The sequence below is a fragment of the Motacilla alba genome, chromosome 1A, assembly GCF_015832195.1.
Source record: "Motacilla alba alba isolate MOTALB_02 chromosome 1A, Motacilla_alba_V1.0_pri, whole genome shotgun sequence".
Lineage (NCBI taxonomy): Eukaryota > Metazoa > Chordata > Aves > Passeriformes > Motacillidae > Motacilla > Motacilla alba.
Window position 1 is genome coordinate 45,635,924 of NC_052031.1, and position 12,889 is coordinate 45,648,812.

A 12,889-nucleotide genomic window follows, 5' to 3' on the forward strand; every position below is an offset into this window, starting at 1 on the left:
GGATATAGGTACATTCAGGGTACAATTCCAGAAGGAATCCTGTTAGTAGTGCTTCATTTATTGAGCAAATTAATTACTTTTTTGTTTTTCTTATCCATTGTGTATCTCGAGCAATGACCATCTCAAAGGAGGAATGTAATTCCAGGCATGAGGAAATTATAGATGTTTGTCAAGAGGATAATATGGAACTGATAGTACTATGGCAGATAATTGTTTCATAGAAAACTAAACCTACAGTCTGACCAACACATTATAGAATGTCTCTTCCAGTACCACACAGAAGGTCCCTGAGCAGTCACAGAACAGATTCTAAATACATAGAATTAACAATATTTTAAGAGTTTCAACTAGAATCTGACTAGTCCTTGGACTAAAACTGGATGACCTTTGATATTTGCTGCCTGGATTTGTGAAACATCTCATGCAAATCAAAGCCCACAATAATTTTGTAGAATTATTTTAGTTGAGCATAGAATATCTTACATGAAGTTGGAAAGTTGCTTAAGGTGTCTTATAAGATCTGTTATTCCAGGTATTCTTACTGACTTGATAAATTCACTACACAGAGTGTGAAAGGTTCATTATGTCTTCAAAAAGAATACTGAACACTCACCAGGCACTGGTAAATCTGCAGTTGCCAAAGAAACTTTTAGGAGTTTTCTCATTGCTAAATGTACTTCAAATAAGTGAATAGATGATTAGTTTCTTCTCAGAGAAAGTAAGTATGCCAAACTGATAGGAAATCTAGGTCTGATGGAGACAGAAATGCATTTGTTCACACAGGTCTGCAAATCATTCCTATTTTGAAAAGTTTTCTCTACTAAGAATGAATATCTTTGTATATAGGCAGATCACAATCTCTTCAGGATAGTGCCCAGGCATGAAGAAGGGTAGGCTATGCTGAGCTGAGATATAGGGGACTTCCCCCAAGTAGGCAAATTCAAAAGGCTGGGCAAGATCTTCAGAGGGAAAATTGAGAACAAATTCTCAAAAATTCTCATCTTAAATAAGATGAGAATTCTATCCTTTCTGATTTTTTCATAGTTGACTGAGAATTAATAAAATTCTTTTAAAAGGATTCCTGATTCCGTCTTCCCCTTTCCCCTGTAAGAAGAAAAATTGATATCAGAAAGAAATCTAGTGAAGCATAATCCCTTTGAATAGATTATGCATGACTGGCTCCTGTATTTCCTACAAATGCAGAGACACAAATATCTCTGCATTGTGTTCCCCAATACCAAAAATTTGCTGCCCACAAAAAGGCACGCACAATAATCAATACACTAGTTTCATGGTCGAACTGCTTCTTCCTTACCTTACTATAAACAGCATGGAAGCTATGCTGCCAGTGATGAGTGCTTGGCTCAATGCCTAGCAACAGTGCAGGCAAAATTCAGTTGCTGAGTGGCTCCCCAGACACATTTCCTCATGTAGCTGTTGGTACTGTGTCTAACTCTTCATGGCTCCAGCCCTGGATGATTATAGCACTGCTGGTCCCACTGTGCACTCTCTCCAACTCTGTCCTTTGCCAGTATAACTACAAGGCTGAACCCATCAACACAACATAAGGTTGCTCAGCAAGGGGAAAGAAAGCAAGGAGAAACAGTCAGCTAGCTGCCTAGTCCTCACCCCTGACTATTGTTTCATTGCTAAAGTATCCTGTTATCTACAAGGCTTTTCTTCCCTCCTGCTTCCACCAAAGGTTATAGCAAGGCAAATGCAGGCACAGAACAGAGCCAGGACTGTTTGGATTAGGGTACTTGCAGCTCTTTAAGATCTTCAGATCTTTAGCCAGTTCAGGTTTTACCTCAGGGGGGTTGCTTGAGCAGTTTTTCTGAGCCATTGCAATGGGAACCTGGAGCAGATGCTCCTGCTTTGACACTAAAAGGCTGTCTCTTGATTTTTTAAAATCTATGACTCAGTGCCAGCCCCACCAGTGTGCTGCTGCAGGCAGTGCCTACACTTTGCCTATGCCTAAAGCTGATGCTGACACTGAAAACGCCATGCAGGCTGTAGGAGATGGCCTCACCTCAACGCACTTACACACTATCATGCTTTCCTATGATTTCAAAAGACAAAAATTCCATGATAATTCTTCTGTGATACCACAATCAAAAAAGATGCACCTATTCCTGCATGGGAAAACTGACACTTAAGTCTCTTACAGAGATAGCAGTACTTGGCTCTTTCTTCTCCAAGGCAACAGAAGAAGCACACTGAAGTGATGTCTGCAAGAAAGATGCCATCTGGTATGCTATACGATAATTTCTACAAGACATCTTGTTCCCAATGGGATTCAGAATATGTTTATTGTGGGGTTTGGAATGGACTGAATCTGAGATATCAGAGGGCACATGATTTCAAATATGTTGTAAGGCAGATCTGCTCTAAATGCTAGGTGATTTAAGGGCCTCTCAATTTTATTTTTTCTACTGTTAACAATATTAATTTTTCTTGATTTTTCTTTGCTTTTTGACTGAGGAGAATCATTATGAACAGACTATCTTAAACAATTCTTTTTTGATATATAAATACCTGTTAAACATTGCTAAACCTAAGCACTTCTGGTGCTAAGGAACCAAAAAAAGTGGAGGATTTTAGTAGTGACTAGTAGTGGCCAAAAGTTTTTGAGTAGAGAATGTTAAAGAATAAATCATTTAGGTAAACTGGCAGGTAAGTTTAGCAGGTAAGTTTAGCAAAGCTGGAGAAGAAATTGATGCTAGAGTAAGTACTGAAAACTTTTCTTTTTTAATTGAAGTTTTCAGTCTTGTGTAAAGCTAAATGTGATATAATTTTTATATTTATGATTTTAGGCAGATAAAAAAATCTATATTGTGACAGCAGTTAGCACAGCAGAGTGTTCTAGTGAATAAACTAACCTAATGCATGTATCCCTGAGAGGAGATAAGGATAGCTAGGAACAGGATGTTGTATGAGAAAAACTATGCCAAACATCCAGCAGACTACTACAATTAAAGTTTATTATGGGAGAAGCATCCTAGGTTCCAAGAAAGGTATGCAGGATTCTGGTTTATCTCATGCATTTCACAGTTATATTATAAGGGAACTCCAAAGGCTTAGAGATTTTAAATCATCTTTTCCATAAAACTCTGAAAAAAAATTGATGCCTTGCATAAAATCTATAACTTCTGTCGGCAGCATGGCTCTTTGGATGATGATGGCACTGTGGATGATAATATTTGGTGATGCTGAATATTTCTCTGAAAGTGCTTTTAGAGACATTTTTCATGGCATATACAGAAACAAAACAAAATCAACAGGGACAGCTTGAATTTAAGTAACACTATCTAGTATCTATGATCTAAAGGTTACATTCCATTGCTTATGTGTGGCTCAGAACTCACAAAAATAGCTTTCAGATCACAGCTAATCAAGCTAATGGAAAAACCTTCAGTGACTAGGAAAAATCATCCTCACAACTCTTTTCTGTTTTTTATACCAATATTGATTATAACTGTACATTACCACTGTGTAAGTGCTGTATCTTTAATAACTATAACCTCAAAGTCAACAGGGAAAATTCATTTTACTTGACAGATGATTTGCCAGCAGTGACCTGTACTTTGTGAAACACACTGGCCCTTTTACATGTTTGCATTTCAGACTGCTGATGTATTATTCACCCAGGAAGAGCTCAGTCAAAGCACTCCACTGTATCATGAAACATACATTTATCACAGACACTTCAAAGTTAGAATATTTTTCATGTTCAGTTGATTGCTTTGACAACTTTAATTTAGCCTCCTTCAGAACGCATGCTGTTCAGTCAATGAGGAGCAGATCGCATTGGAAAATTAAAATACCTGTTTTCTTGAGCCCAGCCACTGGACTAGGACTCATTTCTATTCAAGAATGTCATTACCACAATGCAGAGAAATATCTATCTATCTATCTATCTATCTATCTATCTATCTATCTATCTATCTATCGATCGTATTTGGTAACATATATTACCATACAGCAAGACTACTTGAGATACAGTTAGTCTTTCCAGATTTTGATCTTCTATTTTAAATTAATATATTTTGGGGATATTTTTTCTTCTAAAGACATTGGGATAATCAAATATATATATTATATAGAATTGCAACATGCACGACTTCAGTCAGATGTATATCCTTGTGTTACGGAACAGAGATACAAAATGCAGTCTACTGAATCACAAGGAATCAGTTCAGAACAGATGGATGCTTTACTGCAAGACCACGGGATCAACTGCATTGGATCAGAGCACAGCTTCATCATTCATCAGCTTCAATCACAGTGGCTGCTATTAGATGACTGCAGAAGAGCATGAGAATAAGATGGACATCCAGCAATTCTTTCCTAGCGTTTTCCCAGTTACCAGCAATTTGCAGCTAAAATGTCTTCCTGCAAGAGAAAGTGTCCTTATGCCTAATTTTCCTTTATGTATTTTTCTGGCAGTTTGGTGGTTGAAATATGGTCTAAGAGTCATCCTTATTCTGACTTCAATAGAAGTTAATAATATTTTCTGAAAAAAAGGAGTTACTGTCTCAGAGCAATTTCTATCCTTGTCTTGGGAAGTTTTATGGGATAATAGTAACACTACACTCACCACCTATGAGTAATCATTTTCACTGCTTTCATCTAGTAAGGAAAAAAAAAAAACCTTGAAAATTTACATGACACCGTGACCAATCAAAATATTTTACTTAATTCAGTAAAAATTTTAGACTACTGTTAAAAGATAGTACACTGAGTGCATATATATAAAAAATGTATACTACATAGTCTTGCTAAAAATACTAAGGAAGCTCAACCCTTTATCCTGTAATTCCTGGCACCATAAACCCAAATTTATGTAATTTCAAATTTGAGCAAGTCTTTTTACAGCTCTGTGCTAAGCAACACCGGACTAGCAAACAAGCAGAACTAGGTAACACAGAACTGGGTAACAGAACTATTTGAAGAAAGTGCTCAAAAAAAGATATCTGCACAGAGATATCTCAAAAAGTTACATACAGCTGCTAAATAAACTATAGCCTTGATTTCATAGATTTGGTAACTGCTGCAAGGTCCTGTGAAAAGCTGTGGAAATGAGAAGCATGTACTGACACATACTTCTGAAATTTCAGAATTTCAGAATTTTGAAATTCTGAATCGTGAAATTATACATGATGGAAGATTAAAGATTTCTCCTGAGGTTATTTTATAAATCAGATTCAACCTGAGACAGTGTGGCACTTCTTTTTCTGGTTGCTTTTACCTAGCTCCCTGTTTATCTCACTTCTTGTTCTTGTAAATTATGGTCATTTGCACTTTTGTCATCCTTCACCTCCAGTTACTACAACTTATTGTTTTGCTTCGCATCAGTGTTTTTCCTTTTCTAATCTTTTTCTCCCACTTCCCCTTTCAAATCTTTTTTAAAAAAGCTAAAAAAAAAGTCCATTTAAAAATGAAATAACTTATCTGAGATTAAACTACCCCAAGATTTGAGTTAAGACTAGGTTGGATCTGGTATTTCAGGTAATACTAAGTTAACTTTAGTGGTCAGTGGGGCGTGTCACCAGCACCTGGCTCTGCCCACCAGGGGCAGACATCTCCTTGTTTTTTAGGGAATAACTGTCCATCTCTGCTTCCTGACAAAAAGTCAGGTTCTCAACAGGAACTTGCCTCATTACCCACAAACTCTATAACCACCTTCTGTAATATTTATCCCCTGCTAACACAGGCTTTGCAGCACCACAAGAAAACTGCAGCATCTTTCGATGAATAATAAAGACGTTACTTGAGTGGGTGGCATGCTGGCACAGCTCTGGCAACTCACTGGACTGTTTGCATATGGATGAGCTTATATAAACCCAGTTCATCCTGTCTGTGAGCTCCCTCATGCCAACGGCTCTATTCTCACTCTCCCAGCTCTGGAGCCTAGTGTCTTGTTTCAAGGATCTGTGCTGATGCTTACAACACTACAAATACCTCTCATGGCATTGTACTTAGTCCTGCATAGCTTTTTGTTCTAGAAATTGGAATGATACAAATGCAACTATTCAGACAAGTTTCACAAAATTTAGTCCAGGAATGATTCCTTAACTAGGTAATTTGTCAAGGCTAAAGGATCTCACCTTGAGCTCAAGTGGTTCTGCAGGTACAGGTTAGCTGAAAAGGCACTGATCAGACAAGTTCCACCAATATTTTATAAAGATTATTGCCTCTTAATGATTATTTCCTATACTAAAAAGTAGGCCAAAACATGAGGTCGTTTAATAAGCAAACCCAACACTTACATGTAGCCTCACATTTTAGTTTAGAGCTGTTAAGCCACATTTCTTGCTACTCGTTCCAAAATTTTCAACTACATGGATTTTCTTCTTGCATAAATTTGAGAAGAATAGCTGGGCTCTATATAAATGCCATATTGATACACAGATAGGGGTATTTGTGTACTGAAAAAATAATGTATTCTTTAGAATTGTGCTCTATGAAACACTTCAAATAGCCAAGCAGAAAACAAAAGTAGCACAAAGTAACTGAGATAGGCCACCATATTCTGTAAATACAAAAGCAAACAGCAGAGTTTATAAGAAATATTTATCCAAACTCACACATGAAGTGCAAGTATTTGTTGTCAATGAATAATAAATACACTTTAGAAGTAGCTTCCAGAACAACTTTAGACTAAATGCTATTTTTAGCATTTAATGGAAATTCATATTATCAATCAATAATTTAATCTCAGGCATTCTCAGAATTGTAATAATGCAATAACCTAAAATAAAGAGGAGTAATGGATAAAAGTAGAAAAACAGTTTTGTAAAATTCCTGGTATCATGAGTTATGTTGCAGGGCTGATGAGTAGCATATCACAAATAATTTTTGAAGGATGTGAAGGCATTCTGATGCAGCACTTTCCTGAATAGAGGGAAATCAAACAAGAAAATACTGATCCTAGCATTACAATCATGAACTCGGGTTAACAGTCTGGGTTAGAAAGTAAATGAACTCACTTTAATAAGTTCAATATTCTGAATTACTTCATTTTCTGTAGGTGGAATGAAAACTAGAAACAATTTGTCGTGCTGTAAATTCTATAATAAGCCAAAGATTTTTCAACTAGCATGTGATGTTCTTGTGATTACTCAAAATGTGATTACTAGAAATATTAATCCAAAGATTCATATCTATTTAAATCCAAGGACTACTAGAAGGAAATATGAGTGAATCAGCCAAATTTTCAAGAAACCACTATTAATACAGTTTTAGTAGACTTAGATCTCTATATTATTTATGAAAGATAAACTTCATCAGTCTCACTTGCCACAACATCTCCAACCCTAACAAATTTTTGAGAGTAACAGTCCTAGCATTTCATACAAAACACCACCAGAGGTGAACTGAACAAAGTTTTAGAGATTTGCCATTAGCAATCATAAACGAAAATAACAAACTGCTTATTAAAGCCAAATCTGTAAAAGCGAATTTAGAAGTTAGGAATATTCTACTGCCTTTAAAGTATTTTCTGGCCACAGGCTGAAAAAGCCTCATTTTTCATCAGATATTTTTAATTCCATTGATGTGCTCTTTCCTATTCCGCAAACATTTTTTCAACCTGGTATTGAATTTTATTCTGCTTTAGAAATAAACGTTGTTCAATTTAGTCAAACAAATGGAATAAAAGATTAACATGCATGTGTGTAAGTAGCTACATAGTTGCAAGTTTCAGATTGAACAGCAAGGAAAAAGCTGAACCTAAAATGTGATTTCTGAAACTTTAAAGTAATCTGATAATTCTTTTCACGTCATTTCTCATGGCTTAAAAAATATATCTCTTAACCTCTGGAATTACAGCAGGATGATTATTAGAGCATTATAGAATGAGGGTATTGTTGGCTTGTTACTTTTTAGGCACAGCAGCAAGCACTCTAGCATTAACTTTGTGAAATCCAGCCGAACTGTTTTTGTGGAAACTTCCCCCATACCATTGTGGTTCAGTGGAGCAACAGGCAAGAACTCAGTTTTACTGGAAATAACTTTGAAAATGTTTTAATCTTTTTTTTTTCCCCCTCAAGTTCTGAAATCCATAATCTTCCTTTGTTGATCCTTTTATCTCTTATCTAGATGGGCAAAGCTTAGACATATATTCAACCCCATAGTGGAAAAAGATACATTCTATACATCTCAGTGACTTCAGGGACTGGTCTGACAGAGGAGAGAACTGACGAGGAAGAGCAGAGTGCAGCATTAACATCATCCTCAGAAATATTTTTTAATCCACTCAAGTGTTGGGAACCCACTTACTACCAATAGAATCCAGGAGGTAATGTGAGCAATACTATTTTTTAAGCAACTTTCACAAACAACTAATTTGAGATGTAACATGATTTGTTTTTATCAGTGCGATTTTGTAAGGTTAGGGCCCTAGGCAGGTATATCCAAACTTTTAAAGTGAGAATAACTTTTATTCACTTACTTTTGATTTTTCCGTAGAGAAATATAGACAGTTTTTCTAAGCACTGTCCCAAAACATGCTTAAACATCAGACCACCGAGCTCTCCATTTTACTGTTATTCGTCAGTATTTCTGAGCTTCATGCCCTTGGAAGTCACTGAAAATCTGAATTTCTGAGTTTTGTGTTCTATGTATTCATACCGTTCTGCACTCTATCTCAAAAAAAATACTAGAAGTGTATATAATATAGCTCTATATCATGGCATATTAACATACATATCTTCTTTATAACTCAATATCTCTCACTTCTTCTGGAAGGAAATTATATAATTTGAGAATATTTTAAAAATACTGAAACAAGGCTTTAATAACAGTGGTAAGCGCATTATTTGAATTCCCATAGATTTGAGTAGCATTCAAACTGTACATAAATGGTTCATGTGTGTGGTCACAAAGACTTCTTTCTTAACCATATTTAACAGTAGAATGGATCAGCTATTAGTTTAAGAACAAAATAAAAGAAGAGATGGTAGGGATTCAGCATGCATTAGTTCTCTTTCTGAGAATAAGTACTTCTAGAAATTAAAAAAACCCCTTTAGATCTGACAAAATTTTCCAAAGAAAACATCGTTTGTATTCTGTGAGGGAAAAAAAAAAAAAAAAAAAAAAGTTTGGTTACTCAGAAATAATGGTACAGCAGACCAGACTGCTGATGGTTTTATTTTTTATTTTTTTAAAAGGAGAAAATTTCAGTATTGAATTAGGGCCTTAATTTCCTAAGCTGTTTTAGCAGCACATTATATCTGATGTGGGAAAATACCACTGAAAAGTCTCAGCATATTAAGTCAGTCAAAATGACATGCCAATCCTCCAATTAAAAGAGAATTTGTAGAAGACTCCTCTGTTCAAGCAATTCTGTTGCAGACCAGGCCTGACAGCCAGTAGTAGACTACACCAAAATTGACAAGAATTAAGCTATACATTTACTCTCTACTGGATGTCAATATTTATGACATTATAGTTCCATTTTCCTAAGTTTCTTTGTTTGCTATCAATATTCTCTATTCCTTCTAGAAGACATATGACAGAAATCATTTATCCAAGTCTGTGAAAATAAAGACTGAATTGCTTTGCAACAATTTTGAAAAAAGAAGCCTAACACTGAACACAAAAAGCATGGACAGAGATAAAAGGTAAATGTTGATTTGCACTCATAGAGAGAGTGGAAATGTAAAAAGCAAATACATCAGAGTTAAAGATTACTTTGGTAAATATGGTCCAACGACTTACATTTTTTACTCTATTTTCTGCTTTGCCTGAGTCTTCTGTTATAGTAGGCTGTTTCAAAAAAAAATGGCTTATGAAGAATATAGAGCTGAATATTACATTTAAGACACTACAGGGTAAAATTGCTAATATAATAGAAATAGTTGAGTATAAGAAAATAAAGTAAATGCCTGCAGCTTTTGCATCCAACTCCCATCGCATTTGTTATAAAACATAGCTAAAAGCTCTACAATTATCCTGCAGTTTGCCCAGTTTCTGTAAGGTTTGTTTTGGGATTCAATGAATAATTAAAACAGATACATTTTTATCTCTTGTTTAGGTCTTTATGACGTAGAAGTAAAAAAAAAAAAAAAATTACCCTAATTATATGTGATAATTTCTGCAGAATTTATATGGTCTTTAAGTAAGTTCAGTGACATGAAATACATTAGGATCATCATGTCCTCAGTAAATAAATGCTAAAAATATTTCTTCCTAATATTTTACAGCTATATGCCTTCTGTTCTCCGCTATTTTATAATCTAGATAATTGCATGCACTTAAATTGCCATTCAAATAATTTAAAATGAAGATATTATTAACAAAAATAAAAAGATTGATATGAATAATGCAGGGGCAGAAATGCATATGTGAAAACACCAGAAGACACAGTGCCTCAAAGAGTTAAAGGCATGGTCTGTACTGATAATCAAGGACACTGCTGGCAGTGGTAAAACACTAGGGAATATGTTCCTGTCAAGAGGAGGAGTGTGCTCTGATAAAACAACAGCTCAGACAATTTATCAGCAGAAGACCCTGCACTACAGCAACAGCATTATGGCACATTGCATGTGATATTCATCTTTTTGTTATTCCAAAAGGATAGCCTAAAATATCTGAGAAAAGGAAGCAAAAACAATGAGTTCCACTGAAGAAAATTTTGGATCCAAAGGGCCATACCACAGCAAAGGTTGATTCCTAAAGGTCTATGAAAAAAAGCTTGCTTGTCCTAATCAAAAGGAATCCAACAGATACATTAAGATTGCCACAGAGAAATGACCATGGACAAGCAACTTGGCCAGGCACACATGCACACCTCCTTGCTCTTGAGTTCTGAGTGTGACAGGCTCCATACGAGAGTGGGACTGACTGAAAACCGTTTTACCTAAAAGAAAAGTCACTTCTGCCTTCCGTAACATTGCATACTGACTTTGGTTATGCAAATTCCCCCCAGCTGTTCTGCCATTGCAAATTAAAATTCCACATTCACATTGCAGTTGTTGACAGGATACAAGGAAGGGCAGAACCAACCATAAATGTGTGGCTCTCTTTCCTAAAGTGCAGTCCTATAATTGTTGCTAAAGAGTTCAAAGACTTGCAGCTTAGTAATTTCAGACTGCATGTGCATTTCCTGTTGAGGAAGCATCAAACAGCACTGGGAGCAGACACCGGCTGCTGGATCTGCCTTGTCTCATCAGCTACAGAGTCAGGTTCCTTCTGTCTTTTTTGCCATCTATGATACTACAGGTATTTTGGTCTTTTTGCACAGCACGCCAGCTTCAAAGGGAAGCTGGGAGAGAAGTGGTGTAATCCTTATTGTACTGTCTGGTTGTTGTGTTTGGCTATTGCAAAATCATAGTTACGTGCTCAAAACTGTAAGCTTAAGAGGTGTCCTTCTAAGTGAGAAGTTTCATAGCTCATTTTATTAAATTCTATTAATTAAGTCCACTTTATCAAAGATCTTATTTTAACCAAATGGAGATTTAATAAGGGCAAGGTAAACGCTGCAAAACAGGAAGTAAATTAAAAAAAAATGTATACTTTTAAGTCTATAATGTACCACTGTGAAATCTGCCTTATGCCAACATGCCTACACATATCCAATTAAAATTCTGCCTTAAGTACTTATATTTTATCTGTTTTCAGCTCTTGAAGGAGGGAGGATATTAACAGCTTTGGAGGAAAACCACTTTGCCAAAACTGCAACCATATGGCAGCAAACAGAAAAGGGCCAGCCTAACAAGGCTTCATTTGTTAAAAGAAAGTTTGACTTTTCAGTTAATATATTAGCTTTTATAGGCAGAACCACTCTGGGAATGATGAAGGCTTCATGTTGGAGCAATAGCAGTGGAACGGGGGAAGACAGAGAGGAAACCAAAGCATGTAGCTTCAGGCAGTCAAGGGTTTTGTCCAATTTCAACTGTCTTACAGCTGTACAGGGTGCAACATGAACCCTTACTCTTCTCAGTCAGCTTTTCTGGATGTGGCCCCACCTGATTCCATCTTTTCCTAAACTGGTGAAGTCACATCTACTTTATTTTCCCAGTCTTTGCCCTCAAAGTCATTTCCCTAACAAATCTGAAATGTAAAATTTCTTAATTTTTTTCCCATACTGCAAAGGAGAAATCATCAATAATAGCCTTTTTTTTTTTTTGTATCAGAAGAGAAGGTAAATAAACAAAGAAAATAATTTTTGTATGATGACTGTCTACAACTTTTATCCTGAAATGGAAGATTTGAGAAAGAACACTACAAAATGCATTCTAATTCAGTGCTCTGTGACCTACTGTCAGTCCCTGGCATTAAGTTTGGACTACATGACATTGAAACACAAACATACAGTGGGGACATTGAGAAGCAATAAGATCTTGTTTGTACAAAAAACTTGACATAAAGTGGAATTGTAGGTTTATTCAGAATACAGCACAATGCAGCGGAGTCCTGCTTTCAAATGAGATACAGCTAATGCAGTCAACTCAGGCATAGCCTTCAGTGTTCCAGAGTCCTTCTGGTTTCAAAGCAGCCTAAAAGAGCCAACTCATGAGTCTCTCTGAAGTTGTACACATGAGGATACATAGTGCTAAAGTAAATATTCGGCAAGATTTGCTAGCTTTCTTGAAAGTTGGTTGTTTTTTTTTTTCATGTGGTGTGATTCTGTTTCATATATTTCTTCCAGTAAAAAGCAACATTAATCTTTGAAAGGCAAGCACTCAGGCTATGCCATTGAGCAAAAGTTTCTAGCCTTGATATTGATATTAAAGCATAGATGCTGCAAGTGGTGCTAGGATTATCTCCAAGCACAGGAAAAGGCACTGCTCTCACAAAAGGGCTACACAAAACCCTGTAAAATACAATCTTCCTAAATGCAATAAGAATTTTTTATTTCAGCCGTAAGAAAAAAGTATGACAGTAT

At 36.0% G+C, this 12,889-nt stretch overlaps 1 protein-coding gene across 8 annotated transcripts in view; it reads right to left on the reverse strand.

Moving 5' to 3' along the window:
* ANKS1B (ankyrin repeat and sterile alpha motif domain containing 1B) overlaps positions 1-12,889 on the reverse strand; it is a 407,552-nt gene that overhangs the window by 190,945 nt on the left and 203,718 nt on the right. The window lies entirely within an intron of this gene.